Consider the following 21813-nt stretch of genomic DNA (forward strand, 5'->3'; position numbering starts at 1 on the left):
AGGGAGATGCAAGTCAAAGCACCTGTAATGTGTAGTTTGTCCTTGAGTGTCCGGTAAGATAACGAAGTTTGGTTTCCATTTTTAAGAGTGAAAAAAATAAAAGTTAACAAGTATGACTTCCACATAATGTTTATATATTGCATAGCTTTACTGTGAACAACAAAATACTTGCCTATAAAAATGGGGTGCTAGAAAACATTTCTCATTGTGATTCTGGATTCAGGCTGCAGTCTACAATGAATACAATGAATACTTCTGAAAATCAGACATAGGATTGTCCCATTTGATTTAACCTTCAATTTATATTTTAATAAACTTCTCAAACACTGCCATGATTCCCCATAAACATGGATTAACAAACTTTACAGAATAATCCTATGCACGTCCCTCAGAAGTAACAGCTGAATCCTACCACCCAGTTATCAATATCTGTTTATTTACTGCATTTTTATCCCACCTTTCTCCCCCAAATATGAGATGAACTCTCATTATGCTGTTGTAAAAGGTTCTGCAACAGTGGGTGGAATGCACTGCCACTGGAGTGGTTTGGGTGTTGCCGTAAACAGACATCATGGATGTCTGATGCAGACCATGGACTGTGCCAGAAAAGATAAGTTGGCATTTCATGTCTGGGGAGCAGGAGGGCAGGGGGAGTTTGGGCAGATTGGGGGAGGATAAGGAGTGACATGGAGGGACAGATTCAGCAGCATACACACTTTCCAGATCCTATCCCCATCTTTTTATCTGCTTCACCCCCTTTCTCTCCTCAGACTTTCACCAGCTACATAGCTGGTGAAGGTTCGAGGAGACTCATGGGCCTTCAGGGATCCTACATCAAAGTAAGGCAAAAATATTTTTACTTACCTTGTATAGGCTTCTTGACAGCCCCACCACCACAGGGCACACATGGTGGGGGACAGGATTAGGCAGTAAGTCTCATTGGATTTAAAGGCACTTACTCCACTTTTCAGCCTGACACAGAGGAGAGGATGACGCCTAGAGCTCAGCACTGGCACTATGGGCCTTTAGGATTGGGCCTTGAGAGTATTAGTCTTACTTTGTATTAGTAATTTAAATCATATCAATAAAGTTTCTTTAGAATAATACTTAGTCAAAATTAGAACATTTTCAACCCCATCCCAGCCCCATCCCATTCAACTAAAATATTAATGCACTTTGATGAAAGGATACATGGCATTATGCACCCTCATTAACATAAAAAAATAGTTCTCTGTCAGTTGCAGAGGTCTCTTCCAGTGTAAGGGAACATTCATTCCCTTACCCAGGGGTAAACCTCTGCAGTACGGACAGTTTCACTCAGACCTGTACTAGCGAATGGGGTCAAACTCACAATGAGAAAAGTTGAGACAATGGAGTTCTCTTTGGCAATGGCCTCATTCAGCTTAATTATGACTTTTGTGTCAATAAAGCTTGATACATTTTAATTCCAATAACTCTGTCCATGTACCCATCAACTACTTGTCATTTCATATGTCAACAATGTAAAGAACAGTTTTGAGCCTTGGGCAAGAGGTGTGTTTATAGCCCATGAGACCATCAATAGCAAATTCAACACCACTGGCAAAATAGCATTTGAACTGCAAAGAAATTTTCATTCCTGAATTATTTTGCTCCACTTCATTCTTGACAGGTGCAACACCGGACAGCAGTTCTCTTAATAAGGTATGAGTCAGATAGTGTTCCTAATTATTTTTTTTTTAATGAACACTAAATCCTTTTAAGCAACTATGAGCAATCCCTTGCTTTGTTCAGTTTAATAAATCCCAAGCAAATAATTAGAAATATAATTTATTTTATTGCGCTAGAACTCTTATCATATGAATATGGAAGCTACAATATCCCTGGCATTTTACTTCAGTATTGATAAGCACTTATAAAATGTTGTCTTCCTCTCTATTTCCACTTTAATTTCCATTTCTCTGCAAAATGATTTTGTAATATTATCACGGTAATTACATTAAGGAATGTAATAAAATTCTATGACAGCCATAGCATTACATTTTTTATTTATTGAGCTGAAGGAAGGAAATATTTATATGCATAACATTATAAACCATTGTAAATTCTGTAAATAAAACATGTTCCATGAACTGAAAATGAAGGGGAGAGGGATAAAATCTTTATGGAATACCTTGATATTTCCCCCACATTGCATTTTTAATCTCTGAAGGGCTCAATGTCATCATCTTAGCTCTATATAAGAGTTAATTTCAGGAAGATATAAGGGAGAAAAAGTGTGGGTACTTCATCAGTAAATGTTTGCTGTAGACAAGATGCTATTCACTGATGCATTCATTTTATAGATAGAGGCATTAACACTCGGTCCAGGCTATATTGCAAACGGCTGACAGATTAGAGGAGAAAGGCTTCCTAAGGCTGCAATCCTACAGATTTAGGAGTAAGTCCCAGTGAACACAGAGTAACTTCTGAGTAAACATGTATAGCATTATGTTGCAAATCCATTAGCATGATGATACAAGTTGCTTCTCAGCTTAAAACCTATAATTAATTTAAGATTTGCAGGGGAAAATAACTGATTTTTTTTTGTTTGTTTAAAAACTGGTCTGTTCAATGTTGAAAAGTCCTGAGCAGGTGCTCTTAAAACGATTTAAACTCAAGATATTTGTCTACTGATAAATGATGAATTGAACAATCTAAATTGGTATAAGCTGGGGTAGTCCATGAAAGCTTATGCCAAAAAAAGTCTTTGGTACTACAAGACTTGTTGGTAAAATTGAAGAAACATTCATCCTGGAGTTAGTTACAGTAAATGCTAATTGTACTAAATTGCTAGTTTTAGTAAATTGATTATTTAGGGAATTTTTATCTAGGCTTTCAGCCTCCAGGCCTCCAGGGTGGCTCATCAAAAGTGTTCAAATGCAAGGACAACATAAAATCATAAGTGTTTCCTTCCTTTCTCTTCTCCTAACAGCCAGTTGATGTCCTATAGCCACTGTGAAATAGGAGAAGCAATGTTCAAGCTTTGCAAAGAGGTGGCTGCTACCAGTAGCGGGCCTGGGAGGGGCAGGGAAGCAATAGACTCAGGTGCCGCACCCGTGGGCCTTGCAGGAGCAATACCACTGCACCTGACACATTGCCACTATCTGCCACACCATCTCCACCTGCCCTCTAGGAGCTGTTCTGCGGGCAGCTGAAGGCTAGTGCAGCGTTCAGGACCGCTCCGAAAGCCTTTTGAAGCTTCTGGAGTGCTCTTAAGCAGTACTTCCAGAGAAACTGCTGTTTGTACAGAGAAACTGGAAGTACTTTTTAAGACTGTGCTGGAAGCCTCAAGACCACCTTTTGGAGTGGTCCTGAACTCTGTGCAAGGCTCTGTGTGGCTAGGGTGGGAGAAAGTGTTATGTTGGGGGGGGCAACATTGTGGACCTGAACCCCAGGATGCCACAGAGATCAGGTCTGTAACTGGCAGCTACCATGACTTCTATGTGTAGCACCCAGAGTTTCATTTCACTTAAAGAATTTAATTTTTCATTCTAGGAATCAAATGTTGAGATGTCCTCTTTCACACTAGAATCTGGCTATTCATACAACATTAAGATTTAATAGTCCATGACTCATCTGGGCAATCTCATAAAAATTGATATCAGAGGTACTGTTTTGCAGTGTTTCCACACTTACCTATTACGAAAAATCTGATCAATTTCATGGAGTTTGTTCATTTTGAACTGCCTCTATTTTTTCAACATCTTCATGAAACTACTGGCAGAGTTTATTCAGAGACTCAGGGTTAGGTGTGATCAATATACTGATGAAACTCAGTGTTTTTATGTCATTTTTATCTAACTAGTGGATGTCATGGATGAAATCTGAAGTCTGTGGTTGGGTGAATACACTACAGCAGGGTTTTCAACCTATCTCTTTTTTTGCCTGAACATCCCATTTTTGCAAGCACCACCACCCACTTTTGCAAGTACCAATACCAAAGATAGTAGCTTCAGATAGCAGTAGGTGGCTCGCCTCACAATTGGGCTCTGCACTGCATTCTCCTTCCCTTAACTGTACCTCTTTTGAAAGATCAGACAGCTGCACAGTAACATCTTGCCCACCAGCACAACCACCACTCTAGCCATTTCCCCTTTCAGCAGGGTTGGCTTAGACAGGACAGTCAAACATCACCTGCCATTTTATGAAGTACCACCAGTGGTATTGGTACGGCTCGAAAGCTTGATCTCGACAAGATGAAAAAGCTAATGTTTGTTGTTGGTCTGTATGGTATTGGAACTGTTCTAGTGAAGGTCTCACTTCCCCAAAAGTACAGGTGAGTTACCTCTGGATCCAGCGGCACTTTTAGAAATGCAGATGGTATCTGTGGCACATTCTATATGGGAGTACCTCGAAAGAAAGACTGTTTGGAACTGACAGTTGGTTCAAAACATGGAGGCCCTCAAGTTACACCTCTTTTTGAAATGTTGATTGTAACAACCAATTAGTTCTTGAACACAATTTTACAAACCTGGTTTTGACCTTAAAAGATCTAAGTTTGCTTTGGCCCAGGATACCCAAGAGAAAAGCTTCTTACATATGATCCTCTTCATGTGTACAGGTCATTAGATGGACCCTGTTCCAAGATTCAAATTGAGGCTGCCTCTAGCACGACATACAGTTTTCTTGTTGTTCACTATATGGAACTCTATGTTGTGACAGGTTTGGCAGGCCCATTCAGTTTAGGTTTTCAACAGGTCCGTTCTAGTGAGTTTGGGGATAACTATGATTGTTTTATGGGTTCATTTTGCTTTTATAATTTAGCTAAATTTGTTAATCCTTGCTCAACTGTTTTTATGCCAATATTATTTAATTAGCCAATTAATTAATTGCTACAGTTTCAATTGCTTTTAGCTGCCCTGAGGCTTTCTAAATATAAGGTGGGATACAAATCAAGAAAATGAAAATACTTTTAAAAAGTTGTCATTTTAGATGGAAGTTTCATTTTAAATGGAAACCCTGATCAATAACTGTCACTGTGGTGTCATGAAGGCTAAAGAGGAGGCTGCCATGCCGAGATCTCACAAGAGCACTTTTGACAAGATTGTGAGCTATCTTGCAAGACCTTGGGGCTGACACGAGGGTGGCATCAGTAGAAAAGGGGAGGAGGTGGCCTGACAAGACTTCAAAGGATAACAGGGAGGCGGTGTGTGGAGGGCTGGGACTAGGAAAGATCCAAGGATCCAACAGGGGAGGAGACCTCCCCGACAACACCCACAGGATGCTTTCACAGGTGGCCAGTAGCCATGGAATTGGGGGGTCCCCAAGAGAAGCAAATGGCTCCCAGGCCAGGGTTTGGGCACCCCTTCACATGTCAAAAAGAGCCAGATGTCAAGTGCAGGGGTACCAGTTTTGCAAAGAAAATCCTTCCAGAAGACATCTAATGATGTGAAATGTCCACATATGCTACCACTAGCAAAAAGTTGATAAGGCTGCAGTGATTCATGGGTCTTTTGCATCGACTGACAGGCTAGCTTGGGCTCTAGCGATAGTGAATGACGTATGATAACAGAAGTCTGAATAAAGTTACGAATACAATCAAGTACTTATTAACTTTGTTGAAGCTCCACCACATATGCAAAAAAGATCCTGGCCCCACATTCATATTTACAATGTGGTGATATCAGCATGTGTACATGGAGAAGCACAAGTTAGGTAAGATGTCCTGAATATATTGTTTGAAAAGGAGGATTCTCACAACAATGAAATAAATCTGTTTTTGTGGAAATATTTTATGTAGTTTGTTCATTGTATTAATAAACGTTGCCATTTAAGAAAAAACAGTCATTCAAGAATTATTTAATTTGTATGAATTTTAGCTATTAGTTGACTCTCATTTGTATGGATTTTGTGTATTGGTTCCAGTAATAAGACCCTTTTCTGAACTGAGCAGATTAGTGTACACATCTATGGTGTCCATACAAAAAAAGTTATTCAGATGATTTAAACAGCTCTTTATTTTGTTTTCAGCGGAAACCAGGACCGGATTTTCAAAAATGCCTTATCTTGCTTGCTTTTCTGAAACACATTTCTGTACTCTTGGCCATAAATTGACCTATTTTTTTTTCCTGAAGGAAACTATTTTTATCATCCTTTCTCAGCCTTATTCATGCTCATGACAATTTCATAATCCTTTGGACCTGCCAGCAGTAGCTTGGACTCTTGAAAAAAATAAAACAGCCTATTTCTCCTATTATCTACATACAGAGGATGAGATATCTCTCCTTACAATTGTGAGTGGCTCATATTGGCTGGGAATAAAGCTGTTAATCAAGTCTTCAGTGATAACAGTGATTACAGAGGTAAATCAGCCAGCAGTGTGGAAGAATTTCCATTCGTATTTGTATTCCATTTGTATTGCAGTCTTCACAGGGAAGAGTTTACAAGACTGATGCTCTGTACGGATTGTTTATTTATTCAGCCATATTCTGAATTCATCAAAAAGAATTTAGAAGGTCAACCTGTATTTGTTTAAATATGTCTATGAAAGAATAGTTCTTACTTAGCCTTGCAAGCCACAATGATAATCTCTAAAAGCTAGTGCAGCATAGTGGCTAACAGACTGAGAACCCATTCCTATGCATATCTACTCATAAGTAAGTCCCATTATAGTCAATGGGGCTTACTCCCAGGTAAGTTTGATTAGGATTGCATCCTGCGTTGTGAATTGGGACTTTCCCAGTTCAAATCTTATCTCTGCAATGAACATTAGGCAGCCTTGGACACACAGGTCACTTGGTTTTTGATTTTGAATAGATGTTAGATCAGCAATTTTCAACCACTGTGCAGTAACATATTGGTGTGCTGCAAATGGTCTGTAGGTGTGTTACAGGAGTTTGAGGTAGAGTCATTTATTAGCAGGGTCATTGTGGAATGTGCTCCCCCTACTAGCAGCGTGGTGTGGCTTGTCAGTTGTCAAAAAACAGTGTGATGAATGTAGTAGAGTGTGTCTGTGTCTATGTGCATATACACAGCCTGTAAAAATTCTGACAATTTGTGATTCTCCAGCTTTAAGCAAGACAGAGGCCTGGAATGTAGCCCTTTAAACTCACATATCCTTTTTTTGGCTCCCCCAAAAGACTGCCAAACTAATAAATTTTAATGGACTATAGACATCTAATGCTATAATATCTAGTGCCATAAATATCCTCATGGCATAAACAAACACTTTGACCAGGAACAAGGGAGGTGATACAACATATTCCCCAATGTAACAAAAATTGAATGGTGCCAAACAAAGCAAACAAGTTAATTCTGAACTAGCAAAAATCAAGGGGGAGCAGGGAGTGAAACAAGCTGCCAGGGATCAGGGATTTGACAAAAGAGTTACAAGCAGAGATGAACTGAGGATGAAAACATGGAAAGAAAGAAGACAATTTTCAAAAAAGCATTTGACAATGTGAACTGGAATTCTATGTTTTTACAATTTGAAATGATGGATGCAGGAACTCCGTTTATTGCTATGATTAAAGCTATATATAAGAATCAAATTGCTAGAAATAGAATAAATGGAGAGCTTTCAGAGGAGATAAAAATTGAAAAAGGAACGAGACAGGGATGTCCACTTTCTCCATTACTATTTATAGTGATCATGGAAATACTTTTGAATCAAGTGAGAAAGACAGAAGAGATTAAAGGATTAAAAATAAGAGGGGAAGAATTTAAAATCCAGGCATTGGCAGATGACCTTATGGTGATTATAGAACCATTAGAATCTGCCAAAAATGTATTAGATATGTTGCGAGACCACTCTGAAGTGACAGGACTGAAAATAAATGTCAAGAAAACGAAAATTTTAACAATGAATATGCAAATAAAGAAAATACAGGAATTTGTGGAATTAACAAAATTTAAAGAAGAAAAAAAATTAAATATTTAGGAATTCAATCAACAAAGAAAACAAGTACATTAGTGAAAGATAATTATTTGAAACTGGTTGAAGAAATAAGAAAAGACTTAACAAAATGGAAAGAATTGCAACTTTTGTTGAAGGGAAGAGTTGCTGCAGTGAAAATGAATGTTTTGCCTAAAATAAAACATTTCCAAACAATCCCTGTAATTTTGAAGCAAGATATATTTAAAGAAATTACAGTCAAATCCTGAGCTGCCCGGAGCTGCAGGACCTGGCGGCTCCATGGAGGGCTCCCGCCGGATTCAGCGCCTCCCGTGCTACCACGGGAGGCTCCTCAGGAGAAGGGGGCATTCTTCCCCTTCCCCCGAGTAAGGGAAGCAGCCCCGCAATGGGACTACTCACTTTAGAGGTGACTGTTTGGTTTCCACTAAAGAGAAGGCGCTTGTGCATGGCGAGCAGCCCTGCCTTAGCGCCCTGGATCCTGCGGAGCTTGGCTCTGCAGATTCGCCTCTCCCCTGCCCCCTGACATGCCACCCCCATGCCCCTGGCCATGTCTGCCCCCTCCCCGGAACGCCTCCCCCATGCCCCCAACCACAACTCCAACTCCCATTCTGCAGCCTGGCTGTCACGGAGACTGCTGAGCTGCGGAACCCAGGTGCCCACCACGCACTGGCTCAGCGCCGGCCGGAGCTGAGTCAGCTCCAGCGGGAGTCCGGTGGTAAGGCCCAGAAACATGCCTTATGGCACATTTGTGACTGTGATCCGTGTTGCAGTGGCATGGCACAGACCACAGGATTGGGCTCTTAATCAAATTATCTTGAAATTTATCTGCCAGGGAAAGAAACCAAGAATTAAAATGAAGGCCTTGCAAGATGTGAAACTAAGAGGAGACATGGGGCTTCCTGATTGGTTTTTATACTATAAGGCTGTGGCGCTACTATGGATTAAAGAGTGGATTATATTAGAAGATCAAAGAATACTTAAACTGGAGAGACATGATTTTGACTGGGGATGGCATGCATTTGTTTGGTATGGAAAAGCAGACGAATATAAGCACTTCAATAACCATATATTAAGGAAATCTCTATTATGGATCTGGGCTAAAATACAAAGACAGATGTATACCAAAATCTCCCGATGGGTGGCACTGCTAGAAGCATGTACCCAGCCGAATTTATTAGAGACAACAAAAATGCTTAGATATGAAAGTTTATTGAAGAAAGATGGGCAATTAAAGACAAAAGAAGAACTGTTAAGACAGGGTGTGGAGATGGATTGGTGTACTCGCTTGCAACTTGATTCAAAATTTGGGAAAGATAAACAAGAAGGATTCTATTCAGAACAGACACCATTTGATAGAATACTCTTAGAAACAAAAGAAAAATATATCAAAAGAATGTATATGTTCCTATTGAATTTTGATGATGGTTGGCAACCTTCAGTCTCAAAAGACTATGGTATAAGCCTACAGCACCCGGTATTCCCTGGCAGTCTCCCATCCAAGTACTAACCAGGCCTGACTCTACTTAGCTTCCGAGATCAGACGAGATCGGGCATGTGCAGGATAACAGTTTTTGAGATGCATGAAGAAACAATAAAAGAATGTATGATAAAATGGGCGCAAAATATAGGCCATAATATTACATTAGAACAATGGGAACAGATTTGGAAATATAATATAAAATTTACTAGAGCAACAAATTTTAAAGAAAATGTATATAAAATGTTTTATTGATGGTACATGACACCAGCAAAACTGGTAAAAATGAATCAGAATATATCAAAAAATTGTTGGAAGTGTAAATGTGAAGAAGGGACGTTTTATCATAAGAACGTAAAAAAATGTAAAAAAATGCAAGTATATTGGAAAATGGTAAGGAATCTAATACAAGAGATTGTTGGATTTACGATACCGCTGAAACCAGAGTTATTTTTGCTTAATATTACCTTATTATAATATTGATATATTATTATAGATAAAGAAAATGATGTGTATTTAGTTATGATATTAACTGCTGCGAGGATTTTATATGCTAGATACTGGAAAGATATTAAAATTCCAACGAATGACGAATTAATAGAGAAAATAATGAATGTGGCGGAAATGGATAGACTTACAGAGATTTTGGATGAACAGCGCAAACCGACACTGACAGAGCAATGGAGACCATTCTATGCTTGGTTCAAAATGCAGTTGTGTATGTATGTATGTATGTATAAGATAGGGCATTTAGATGAATATATTGTATACATGATATATTATATATGATATGATAGACCAATGATATTAAGAGGCTAAACTGGAAGAGGAACAAGATTAGAAGATATGTATTGATTGATTAGATATCTGGATATATGATTGCCTGCACCCTCCAGTGGTGTGTTTTGTGTTGTATATTGAGTTTGTGTTTGTTATGTGTTTGTTTATATTTGTTGTTTGTTTTTATTTTGGAAAAGAAAAAAAGAAAGAAAATCCTTGACCCAAAGACAAAGAACTGTATCTTCAGCACACTAAGTACATTTGAGGCTGCCACCTTAAACTTTATGATAGTATGACTGGGATAGGGTTTCATTGAAAACTGAATGATTGGTCAGTCTAATAAAATAGATTCAATACTTTATAATCAAAATAAAGCTTTCATTATATGAACATTGTACCCTGGGATAAATTCTGGATCAGTAACCAAGACACCCTTAGAAAAGACCCTGAGCAGGGCTGACCTGGTGTTTGATCACTTGTGGATCAGCCACAATAGTTCTACTGGACAATGGCCCTCTCCCCCTCTGCTCCTCAATTGTAATGTGGGTATAATAATATACACCTTACAACAGAACTTCACAGTGTGTACCGTGGTACTGCAGGGTGCCATAGCACGCTTGGAGGGGCCTGTGTGGCCTCTTCTTCCAGTTCACCAGGCTGACATTGTGCAAAATCCTGTGCTAACAGCACAAGATCTTGCATGAAATCACACTATTCTCCTGAGATCTCATGCAAATAGCAGAGGATTTCACATGATGTCAGTTCGGCAAGCCAAGAGGAAGATGCCACATGGCAACAATGTGAGTGCAAAGGATTCTTCGGCTCTGGTAAGTTTGGGAACTACTGCCTTACAGGATTGTTGTAAGGATTACATCAGGATAATGAGAAGTGATTTGCACACTCAGAAAATACTCTGCAAGTGTTCAGTAGTAAGTCGTTTTCAACTAGCAGATATTCAAACAAAAAGTGGATAAATACATCATACTGTCCCTTAACTTACCCCACTCATCCTTATGTCATTCCAGCTATTACTACCAACATAACTGCGTGGTTATTTAACTGTAGCTTAAATGGATGTTTTGGTTTGCATAATAGAAAAGGTATATAATGACAATTTTAAGAGCCTGAAGATACGGTTATATTTAACATATATAAATACGTTAAACTCTATAGAAAATGCTAGTGTTCTTCTGAAGCCAAATGATTTTAATTTTGTATGCCTTTATAAAGATAGCTGTTTCCTTTTATAAAGCAGGACTGTACAGTGTTTATTGGCAGCAACACCTTCCTTCCCAGACTCTTAGTTGAATTCAGAGGATGATTTTGGATAGCACGAGATGATGGAGATAGTTATGAGGACGTGATCTGCTTAAACAAAGATATCTACCCTCCGGTGAATAAGTAGCAGCTGTTCCAACCTGCAAGGTAAAACTAATTAAAATATTTTTATAAGATGTGAACCTCTGCATATAATTAATAGTGTTTACAAAACTAAAGGTGCATTAATGAATTCCTGGTGGTGTTACAGGCAAATGTGTTTTTTTCAGAAGCAAATTGCAGCAAGAAAAAGGTAACTACAGATCTGCAGTTATAGGATCTTAAGGACTCAATTTTGAGTCCTTGTCTGGATGCCTTTTAGATGGGATTGGACAAATTTCTGGAGGAAAAGTTCATTTCTGCAGGTTGCAAATCATAGTAAGTATGTGCAAGTTCTTGGTTTCAGAGGCAGGCTGCCTCTGATTGCCAGATGCAGGGGAGGGCACTGGGATGCAGGTTGTGTCTGTTATCTTGTGTGCTCCCTAGGGCATTTGGTGAGCCACTGTGAGATACAGGAAACTGAACTAGATGGGCCTTTGGCCTGATCCAGCAGGGCTCTTCTTATGTTCTTATGAGTAATTTATCTGAATAATGCTACTTCCTGCAAGTCACTCACAGATCCAGAATACTGACACAGATATATCTAATTCCAGTCATTTCTCCAAGTACATGGCTTAGCAAAGGTGGCTCCAAGTTTCAGATGCCCCTGACAAACTGTTCTCCATGGAGTTGCTTGGCCACCACTACAGGAAGGCTAAGGACACAGAGGTGATTTCAAGCTTCACCAGCAGGCTTTTCTGAAGTTCCTGGCCCTTTGCCATCAGCCCAATAGCTTTATAATGTTTATTCATATGTGTTTCATTTATTTCAAACACTTACATTCTGTATTTTCAATTAGTAGAAAAATTCAAGGTGACTTGTAAAACCATAACATGGTTACAATTAAATTAATAACTGGGGGGGGGACTATTCGATAATCAAGGGAGCAGTAAAAAATATCCTGAAATCAGAAGACCATCCCAAAAACAGCCACTGCGGAATACTAAGCAACCAAATAGACAAGCTGTCTAAACACATGTTTTTGAATGACAAAAAAAAAAAATATCATCAACATATTGTCAAAGCCGTGGATAAGACACAACACACTGGGTTGAAAGTCACCATAGCAGAAAGCCCTATCACAGATTCATATTAGCCTGCCTTCGGCTGGTAATGGGACTGTCAAGAGGTGGTCCTCAGTTGATCATAGCAAATGAGAAGGACTATACAGGTAGAAAGACAGGCTTTGGATATCCTGGTTTGAAACCATTTGGAGCTTAAAGTTAGTAACCAGAGAGAAACTTTTAGTTGAAAAAGTTAGGTTATAATCTCTTCTAACAAATATATAAATCTTACTATTTTTAAGAATTGCCAGGATTTGTACCCTCACCGTTTGTACTCATCTGATATTTTGTGTTATTTTCACAGCAATTGATTTGATCACAAGGGTTGTGAAGGAGATGGTGGTCGAGTCCTGGATGTGTCGTGTTTCGCCTAAAAGAGGGTCTCCGAATCCCTGCTAATGCAAAAGAAGTACATGTCATAGTCTGTTCACCTGAGGGAATCTGAGACACAATCTCTTTCATGGTCTTGCTATTCCTCCTAGCCATGCTGTAGAGCACAAGTTCCCAAACTTTCTCTGTTCATGGTTCCCTTAGTGTCGTAGTAATTTTTTTCACAGCACCCCTACAGTACTATCACTGTATTTCCCTTGGAAATTTAAATTATTCCACGGGACCCCTGTGAGTTTGATGCAGTTCTTTGGAGTACTATAGCACACAGTGTGGGAAGGATGGTCATAGAGGGAAGTCGCATCTCGACCACCAGCCTTCCATGGTGGAACATACTGTATATGTTTTGGTGTCTTTGTGTCTTTTGAAAGACACCAAAACATTTATTTGGGAAGATGATTCAAAAAAGTATACAATATGTTAGGTCTATCTCGCTCTCTCTGGGTACTGAAATTTCCAACCCCCTAGCATCCACCAATTCAGAGTAGTTCTGCAGAGATTCTCAGCATGCCAACTAATCGTTGAGCTGTAAGCAAACCAAAAATACCTGTAAGGTATTTGAATTTGTAAAACAAGAGAGGGACATCAAATGTTGCTCTTGTAGCATTTCCATAGCATTTCCTCAGCAGTAATTTGCAGAGCTGGTTCTAAGACGTGTTGCTCTGAATCCACATACATCTCTTTATGAAATATGAGGGACCATCTTTTCAGGGAGGTCCTAGTCTGAGTAGCCTCATAGGCAAACAGCCTGTGAAGCTCCCCCCCCCCCCAAAAAAAAGGAAAAAGAAAAAAAAGCTGTGAGTTGTGGTTCCAACGGGGTTGCAAAGCTCGTTTGGGGGAGGGCAACCTTTCAAAACCTTGCAAGAGAAGGCTTGGATCCAATCCAATAATGGTACTGCATTATCAAAATTGAGTTCTTGGTAATCCTGCCTAGCCTCTTCTTGCTGTCTTGCCCCACAGCTTCTATGGCAGGTCCTAATCAGGCTGCTACCTCACAGAGTTTTGGGAAGACACAAGAGGTAGGGGAGAATAGGGTGGGTGGCGGTGTGCAATGACAAGGGCGGGGCAGATTGGGGCTGGGACTGGAATGGGTTCAGTGATAGGTCCCTGTTCTCATTATTTTTTCGTTGGGGTCATCCCATGAAAAAGGTTGATGACCACTGCCTTAAGGTAGTCTAATTCTGGGCTGGGCAGACCAAGACTCAAGAATTTGTGTGTTTGCATGTGTATTGGAAGAGATGTGTTAGATGAGTACGATAGCACTGTTGGCAACACCCTGATCCCAAGTATGAAATATGTGCATGTCCTGTGGTAATTCAAGATTGAGTTCTGCACTACCTATTCGTAATAGTTTTGGTAATCTTTTAAGCAGGAAAAAAATGTTTTCTAATCTTTACTTTGGTGCCAGTAAGCACTTTTATTTTTTATTTTTTTGAAACCAATGGCAATTACAAGACTTTATTCAGTAAATCCTCTCACAAGTTCCAGTCATCATCATTATCATCTTCTTCTTCTGCATTTGTCCTGTGTGGTGGCGGGGTTCATTATTTTGAATCAGAGTCACCATTTCTCTCAGTTGCAGGCTTGGTCTGGGTGTAGGCAGGTGATTTTCATGTCGCCATGCAGCGTGTCAAGCTAGCGCTGCTTTGGTCAGCCCTTTGGTCATTTGCCATTTACCTCCAACTGAAGGCCCTTCTGCACCAGTGTATTGCTGTTGGTGCACAGAACATGGCCATACCATTGAAGCCAGGCTTCTCTCCACTTGTCGGTGATTGGAGCGACACTGTTCCTCTGCCAGATGTCGTCACTGCGCATGTGGCCAAAATGAGTTATACCACTGATCCAACGCAACATCTTTGTCTCCATGACAGCGAGACAACGTTCGGCTTCCCTTGTCACCGGCCAACATTCAGCTCCATAGATTACAACCAGCTGGATGACCGTCTGGTAGATCTTTAACTTGAGATGGTCACCGATCTTTTTGTCACAAAGGACACTGGTCATTGTGCACCGCTTCGTTCAGGCTGCATTTACTTACTCAGTGGTCTCACAAATTCTGGTCATACCATCTTTTACTTGACGGTGGAAACCCATACCAATTTGATTTGGGCAAACTTAACTCTCAGCTCCTAAAACTGAAGTTACCTAGAAGTTGCTTGCTGATTTATACAGGTTACAACTGTACATTTTTTAAAATGTCTAAATGCATACATTCAAATGGTAGAGGTTTATTCATTTTAACATTTCACTCTAGGCTAAAACAGGGCTTCCTAAGAAACATAAACAGCATTTCTACTGATTTCATTGAAAACACCATTGGCAACTCTGAGGGTAATTTTTCTTTCCCTTTGGTGGTTTCAATAACCAGCTGTTACTGAATATTATGAACTCATTTGTTACAAAAAAAGGTGTATTTTAAAAGTTCTGCACATTTTTTAGTCTGTCTGTTATGTTAATAATAACTATTATCTCCTTGCTGGTAAGGGCACATCCTGCTGGGCTAAGCACCTGGCTTTTTCCTTACAAAATATTAACACATAAAATACAATTGTGAGTTTATCAGAAATAAGGTACATTGTTTATGCAAAATTCAAAAAGATTGTGTTATAGCTCAGTGGTAGTGTGCAGAAGGTCCCACATTCATTCATTCATTCTTTCTTTCTTTCTTTCTTTCTTTCTTTCTTTCTTTCTTTCTTTCTTTCTTTCTTTCTTTCTTTCTTTCTTTCTTTCTTTCTTTCTTTCAAAACCCTTTTTCTTAGATTTCTTAGTTACGTTATTATTATACTTTATTATACTTTATTTTTACCCCACCTTTCTCCCCGAAGGGACTCAAAATAACGTATTATTACGTTACAATAACGTTATATACGTTATATGTATATACGTTATATACATTAAAATAACGCATTATTCATATATCACCATCACTTTCCACAGTGCTTTGCAGATGTGCAGCCCAAATTCTATGTATGTTTACTCAGAAGAAAATTCTACTGCTTGATCAGTAGGAAATATGTTAAGGATTGCAACTTAAGATAAGCAAAAAGAAAAAAAAAAGATCACCAATGATGGATGCAAGGAAGGAAAGAGGTATGTGGAATGAGCAACAGGTGAACATATTACACCTGCATTAGCACCAGTCCAACACCTATTGAGCAATATCTCCTTGCTGGTTAAGTACTACCATGCTAGGGAAGGGGGGAGAGAAAGGAAGAGAGGGAGAATGCATGCACATTTTAAAAAAGCATACAAATGAAATGAGAGACTGTCCATGAAACGACAAATCGTTCCTGGGGGGGATGAGGGTCATCTTGCTAATGTATCTATTACTATCTGAACAGATGTTGTACAAGCTCGGTAAGAAGAATGGCACATTTATGCACACAAATTAACTGAAACTTTAGAGCTGATGTAGTAGTAGTTAGTAGTTGGCAACCTTCAGTCTCGAAAGACTATGGTATCGCGCTCTGAATGGTGGTTCTGGAACAGCGTCTAGTGTGGCTGAAAAGATCAATTTGGGAGTGACAATCCCTTCCACACTGGGAGCAAGTGCAGTCTGTCCCTGGCCTGTCTCCCTGGCTATGGGCCTTCCTTCTTTGCCTCTTAGCCTCAGACTGTTGGCCAAGGGTCTCTTCAAACTGGAAAAGGCCATGCTGCACAGCCTGCCTCCAAGCAGACCGCTCTGAGGCCAGGGTTTCCCACTTGTTGAGGTCCACTCCTAAGGCCTTCAGATCCCTCTTGCAGATGTCCTTGTATCGCAGCTGTGGTCTACCTGTGGGGCGCTTGAGGTATATTTTATAAAAAATCATTGGTATGCCAACTGGGCCAACTTCTCAGGCAGTACCATTTTCAAAATGTGGGTTGAAAATCACAAAATTTAACACTCTCTCACATCTTCTTGACATGTGCACTAGCTTTCCACATGCAGGGTGGTGTAGCAGCTTTTGTTTTCTTTTAAATGTGAGGTAATGACTATTCAAGCCTATCATCTCCCACTTGCTTTCAGAAATGGTACATGGTAGAAGCCCTGTATTTAGTTAACAGGTAGATCAGGGACTGCTTTTCATTTGCATGTGTATTTTATATACCTGAGAGCAGGGGGAAAAATGACTGGAGATTTCTTAATAACATGGGCCTCTGTTCATTTTACTTTAGAGGGCTTCCTCTGCATGATTTCTCCTGCCACCCCCTGATGCCGATCAGCCTGTTGCTTGTCATCAACCAGATGCCAGTTTTATGGGCGAAGAAATGCTTAAAAAGTCATGAGGAGAAACTGCTGTTGTATCCTTGGGCTCTTGCTTAACAAGTCAGAGGTTAGCTTTAATATATTCAAGGTGGCTTATCCTTGAAAATGATTGTAAGAATCTTATAGCACCTTGCTGAAGAAGGCAGGCTATTCACTGCTATAGCCAATAAATATTTCAAAATATTTAACAGCCAATGAATATTTCAGACAACTGCATATATCATCATTTCTTTATCCAGCAGTTGCCTGATGTGTTTTGAAGCCTTTTCCAACCTCTCCACTTGTCGACAGCATATTTTAAAACCTAGTCTTGTGTTAAGTAAGCTGCTATCAATATTCCAGAAAGGGGTTAGCAAACAGGTTATGGAACAGAAAACAACTATTCATAAATAGCTTTCACGCAATGCAAAGGAATTCGATAGGCATTTAATAGTAAACAGAAGAAACAGCTCTTTGCAGCTGGTGAATGCAATAATTGATAAGCATTAAACTGGTTACCGTGGCAATATAGGATGCAGCTGTTGGTTACATGATGCTTGGGAAGATAAACACTGGCATTCTAACAAAATGCTGGAGTTTGTGGGCCCAATTCTATCCAAATTTCCAGAGCCGGTGCAGCTGTACCAGTGGGGCATGCACTACATCCTGTGGTGGGGAGGCCGTCCCAGAGACCTCCTCAAGGAATGGGAATATTTGTTTCCCTACCCTGGGACTGCATTATGGCTGCACCGGTGTTGGAAAGTTGGATAGGATTGGGCCCTGAGTCTCTCATCTCATTGTCACATAGGAATGTTTGTAAACTGTACACGGAGCAGTTCAGTTGAGTTTTCAGCTTGCAATTATAATTTTGCAAGTGGGCACCCACAAGACATTTTTTCTTATACCATCCTACATCCTTTGTTTCAAAAGCTGCTACTCCCATATTTGATGATGTGCCTATATTTCCCACGCATTTAAGACATACATCAACTGCAGTTGACAGTGTTGCTGACGTAATGATGTCACCTGACATTCCCTCTTCACACAGGATATACAACCATGCTCCCGACATCAGGCTCTCATGGCCCAGTTATGAGGAAGGACATATGTTTGTGTCTGCTGGGCATATGTTGTGGTGTCTGCCAATAACCCCACACACAGTGATGACAGAGTGGAACAAAATGTATATATGTATATTTATTTAATAGATTTCTGTACTGTACTGCTTTTCTAAAACTCAAGGGGTGTACAACAGAACATAAACTAACATTTGCACTTTAGTAGGACAATTTTAATATGCCATTTCTTGTTTCATTGCTGGGTGCACTATTGTCACCTGCCACATAATTCTGTATCACAACCCAGTTTCTCCCCATATCCGTGCTTAGGACCAAGAGGATAACAGTTGAAAGTATTAGCCTGTCAACTCCACAACAGTACTGCTATGCCAAAGTACTTTTTCTCTGATGGCATCACATTATGCTAACAGGGAAATTTAGTAGTAACTTATCTGCCCAGCAGGAATAACTCCAGAGAAGTGTTCTGTTAGATTTGTGGTTTTGTTTTTGTGTTTCAGAAGAAAAACACAAAAATACAAAAAAGAAAGCATTGTGTTTTTTTGGCTCACATCTCAACTTCTGTGCAATAACTGTTAGTTTTGATTATCAAAGTTTTGTAACCTAGTTTTTCAGAATAGATCAAGTATCGCAAACATTTGCTATTCTACTTAAAGATATCATTTATGCTTCTTTATACAGTGCAGGCTTTTTCTGAGGCAATTTAGCCTTCATGGTTCCCTTCTGGTTTCTTGTAATAAAAGACACAATTTTGAGAAGAGATTAAAGAAAAGAGATTGTGGTTTTAGATGAGAGTGATAGATATGGATTGTAAATTTTCCTCAAGGGTTGCCTATCTTCTGAAGAGACTAGATGAAATCATTTAATATTAAGATATTGGTAGACTGAAAAATTAAATGACTTTCAAGGAGCAGATGCTCTTATGTTCTAATTTGGTGACTAATTATTAACACATTATGAATAATGTCTATATAGAATGCATTCAAGATTATTTGAAGCTCTTATCTAATTAAACTCCATGACATAGATTATTTCCATTTTACAAATGGGTAACTGCAGCAAATGTAGTGACTTGTCCTACTAGATTATGCCATGAGTTCATGGCTGAAATTGGAACTCAGGTTCACAGCAAGAAGACACTAGATGTGCAGTATCATTACAGGTCCTAAGCAGGTTCAGTTGCTCTACAATTCCACTCCTTGTCCACAGGCTCTGCAAAGAATCATTTTGTCAACTTTGGAAGAGAAGTAGGACAGTGGGAAAGAGGGGGCTTTCCATTTTGCTGTAGACAGTGTTCTTTCCTGATCTCTTTACGTTCTGGGGACTGAGAAAGAAAATTGTATCCTATTAATTTTGTAGCCTTTGATTTCATTGATCATGAGGAGTTGGTGATCAGGTGCTGCAATGAGCATGTATCTGTGAGACTCTCCTGGGATGGTTCTGTTTGCTCTTAGGAAATCCCAAAAGAATATCTTCCTGAAACCTTCTCTCTCTAAGGTTACATATTGTCCCTGCTATAGTAAATTGCTGGACAAGACTATGCAGAGATATGATGATGGGTGTCATTAGTATACTACTGAAACTCAACAATACTTTTCCATCTAGGCCATGTCCTCCAGCATTGGTGCTTACTTTCTCAGTGGAAGATGAGGAAATAGATGCCAGTAAGTGTCAAACAATGAATTATGTTCAAAAGGTCTTGTCAGATGAGAGACAAAAGGACTCTTGTCGCTGCTGAGCTCAGGTTTCCCTATCATAGTTGCTTCTTGTGATACACTTTATACACTCTCATTTCAGTGTGGAAGTTCAAAGCATGAACTGAACGGAAGTACAAGCATGCATTTGTATCAGTTATTAAAAAAAGAGGCGCCTGAGGGGGGACATGATTGAGACATACAAAATTATGCAGGGGATGGACAGAGTGGATAGGGAGATGCTCTTTACACTCTCACATAACACCAGAACCAGGGGACATCCACTAAAATTGAGTGTTGGGAGAGTTAGAACAGACAAAAGAAAATATTTCTTTACTCAGCGTGTGGTTGGTCTGTGGAACTCTTTGCCACAGGATGTGGTGATGGCGTCTGGCCTGGATGCCTTTAAAAGGGGATTGGACAAGTTTCTGGAGGAAAAATCCATTACGGGGTACAAGCCATGATATGTATGCGCAACCTCCTGATTTTAGAAATGGGTTATGTCAGAATGCCAGATGCAAGGGAGGGCACCAGGATGAGGTTTCTTGTTATCTGGTGTGCTCCTTGGGGCATTTGGTGGGCCGCTGTGAGATACAGGAAGCTGGACTAGATGGGCCTATGGCCTGATCCAGTGGGGCTGTTCTTATGTTCTTATGTTCTTAACATACACATACATGGTCTTCAAAATGCTTGCAAGGGATGCCCACTCCCTTCAGTAACAGAGCATGATTCTCCATCATTGTCAACATTTTTACATTTCGAAAACAACCTTGTTTTGTTCACTGGCATTCGATTCCTACCAAATACATAAGCCAACACTAATTATGTGTTAACAGTTTCTTTCCAAAATATGAATGCATGATCTGTGACATATGGTTGTTCATTTGCAGACCGGTTTTCAATGATCCTTCCTTGCATTATGTATATTTTCATCTTGAACAACATATTTTCCATAACAGCAGGCATGCTGTTTAGCCATAAACAATGATAATGTGCAGCAGTGAGTCACTTCCAGGGGAAGAAAACCAAGGTATAAGTGACTTATGCAGAAATCAACAAAACTGATCAACTCTAGCTTAAAGTTTTCCTCCAAACCAGGTGTGCATTACAAAGATAAAAGTTAAGCATGTGTATCCTAGAAGTATGCACTTTTCTATTCACAACTTGATTATATTCTGGTGATATAATTATATATTATATTTAGTTTCATAGGATATTCTAATACAAATCTAGGTGTCTTTTAACCAGGCAAATAATTAGAATCTACTGGGATGTGGTAAGGCTGAAATCCAAATGCGCTAAATTTCAGAGCTTGCCATAGCAGCAACTGTTACCCTGCACATGCCCAATCTTGTCTGATCTTGGAAGCTAAGCAGGGTCAGGCCTGGTTAGTACTTGGATGGGAGACCGACTGGGAATACCGAGTGCTGTAAGGCTTATACCATAGTCTTTCGAGACTGAAGGTTGCCAACCATATGAAGACATGTGCAAAAATGATGGGATAGAGATTATAAACTATAGATTATATGAGGTAGATATTATTTTTTAATTTGTACATGCTGCAGATCTTAAACCATACCTTACTAAGGATGCAATCCTGTGAGCATTCACTTCTGAGAAATCCAATTCAACTCAATGAGCTACTTCTAAGGATGCATGCATCAGGCTATATTAAAATGATACTGGATGGGATCTCAAGGAGCATACACTGCATTTTGCAAGTAAGACAGGATTTTTCCACCAGCGACTTTCCACTCTACAAAGCCTTATGCTCCCTCTGCCCCTGCTACATAAAGGTTAAGAGGATCTCTCAAGCAT

At 39.6% G+C, this 21813-nt stretch overlaps 1 pseudogene; it reads left to right on the plus strand.

Moving 5' to 3' along the window:
- Nucleotides 1–21311: 21311 nt before the first annotated feature.
- LOC136646610 (5S ribosomal RNA) lies at nt 21312–21431 on the plus strand (annotated as a pseudogene).
- Nucleotides 21432–21813: the final 382 nt, after the last annotated feature.

The sequence above is a fragment of the Tiliqua scincoides genome, chromosome 3, assembly GCF_035046505.1.
Source record: "Tiliqua scincoides isolate rTilSci1 chromosome 3, rTilSci1.hap2, whole genome shotgun sequence".
Lineage (NCBI taxonomy): Eukaryota > Metazoa > Chordata > Lepidosauria > Squamata > Scincidae > Tiliqua > Tiliqua scincoides.